Raw genomic sequence first — 2,306 nt, 5'->3', positions numbered from 1 at the left:
ATAAGTATTAATAAATGATCATGGAATCATTCTAGGGCTTGCAGCCCTAATCAGAGGACTGTGGGTCATCCTGGGGTCATGTGCCCTGAATAGATGACTGTGAAGTCATTCTGGGGTCTTGTGCCCTGAATAGATGATTGTGAAGTCATTCTGGGGACCCGTGCCCTAATCCACATGACCATCAGGTCACTTGGGCCTTTTAGCCCTGACTCTGAGTAACTAGCCATAGACTAGCCAAGTGCTTTAGTTTTCTTCGATCATAGGGTCGGACTAGCGTATAATTTTCTGTTGATTAGTTCTAATCATATTGACCAGCGCTTGTTGCGCTATTGCCGCTCTTGACTCATAAGTAAATTCCATACGACCAACGCTCAACACTATTGTTGTTTCTGACTGATAAGTCCCTGCGTCTCTTAAGTAACAATGCAACCAAACATTCATAATGCAACAGATATCCATATATGGAGCACTCAACATGCTTCATCAATAATCATGTATGTCACATAATGGGTGCAGTTTTCTTACCTCAGGCTTGAGCGTAAAATAAATTACGAGCGACCCTTGAGCACGACCCTGATCTTGAGCACTTAGCGGTAACCTAATCATAACCAAATATGAAATCCCATAAAAAAAATGAGTAATAAAAGGTTCCCAGACCAAGTCCTAGCCCCTGAGACCTCAAATTCTACCAAACCAGGTAGTAGATTCGATCCCGAGCCTTGAGGTTTGAAAACCAGCTCTTAAAACCATGCCTGGCCAAAAAGAAACAGGCGGGCCGCGACTTGCCCCCAAGGGCTGGTTTCGCCTCCCAGACTGAAAGCCCCCTGTCTGGATGCCAGGGGCGGGCTGAAACTTGCCCTTGAGGGTCGCGGCGCACCATGAGGACAGAGCCCCAGGCTCTGGGGTTCGCTCAGGTCGCGGCGCCCAAGAACACAGTCGCGACTTGACCCCGCGAACCCAGCTCCCCTGCATTTCCTTCAATCCAAACTCAACCAGAAACACTACCAAACAATCCCAGAATCAATACCAAACCTCAACATAACATTACCACCAAATCAACAATAAAACCCAAATTTAAAAACCCTCAAAGCACTACCAAAAATCCAATTCCATGATCAAACTTCCAAGCTTATAAACAACATAAAAATAGAGGAAAAACTCAAAGTTCAAGCTTAGAACCATTACCTCAACTATGAATTGAACCCCTCTAGCTGCTGCAATTCAATCCTAAACCTCAAGCTCTAGAACTCCAAGCTTGAATCCTTAACCTTAGCCTCCAAAAATCACACTGAGAGAGAAAAAGGAATGGTCGAGAGAGAAGAGAAAGAGAGTGCCATATTTATGTTTTTCTTGCTTCTTTCTACAACCACCCTTGGTCAAGTCTATCAAATAGCATAAAATGACTAAAATGCCCCTAGGGCCAACCTATTTCCTCAAAGTCTCACAATGGCAGTTTTGTCATTACCATCTACCCCGTTAATCATAATTAACGTCTCACAACTCCTGTCATTCCCAATATCCTCAAATAATTACCAAATAATTTCCCATTACCCGCTCAATCTCGGTAATGCACTAAGTACCAAATTACCCCTAGGCTCACCCCGAGCCCAGTAATTTACCCCGTTATGACTAAACCGCTAACTTGCTTCCCAGGATCGTCTCATGCCAAATAGCTCAAATATATCCACATAATAATGTGGTCTCACCCATATATCACATACATGCACATAAATATACAAATACAACCATATAATAATACAACCCACATAATCATGCATATAATCATGTAATAACACATTAAATCAATTATTGCCATCCTGGCCTCCTAATCCAGGCACTAAGCCATATTAAGGAATTTATGACGTTACAAAATGACCACATCTTTCTTTTGAAAACACTTCCCTAGCCATAAGACCAACAATCTAAAACGACAGATTTCCACATTTTCCCAAAAGGACAATGAAACGTTCCATCAAGTCTGGGAAAGATTCAAAGATCTCTTTAATTAGTGCCCGCACCATGGCTATGAGAGCTGACTTTTAGTCAATTACTTCTATGAAGGCCTCACGAGTCGTGAACGCCAGTTTGTAGAAATGCTATGCAATGGTGAATTCCTCGAAAAATAGCCAGACGATGCTCTTGAATATCTCAAAGAAACCGCAAAAAAATCTTACACATGGACTGGTCTAGACTGGTCCAAGTGCTACTAATAGCACCAACCGACATAAACCATTTGGGATCTATCAACTTCAAGAAGAGGATAGTTTTGAGGCCCAACTCGAAGCTTTGAAAAAGTAGTTTGAGGT

General features: G+C 42.4%; 1 non-coding gene across 1 annotated transcript; it reads right to left on the bottom strand.

Moving 5' to 3' along the window:
* Window positions 1-1,919: 1,919 nt before the first annotated feature.
* Window positions 1,920-2,026, bottom strand: LOC133807839 (small nucleolar RNA R71). The gene has a single exon (XR_009879729.1). It is a non-coding gene; the product is annotated as a small nucleolar RNA R71 (small nucleolar RNA).
* Window positions 2,027-2,306: the final 280 nt, after the last annotated feature.

This window comes from Humulus lupulus, chromosome X (genome assembly GCF_963169125.1).
Source record: "Humulus lupulus chromosome X, drHumLupu1.1, whole genome shotgun sequence".
In the NCBI taxonomy this organism is placed as follows: domain Eukaryota; kingdom Viridiplantae; phylum Streptophyta; class Magnoliopsida; order Rosales; family Cannabaceae; genus Humulus; species Humulus lupulus.
Note: the sequence above shows the minus strand (reverse complement) of the source record. Positions and strands in the feature narration are given on the sequence as shown.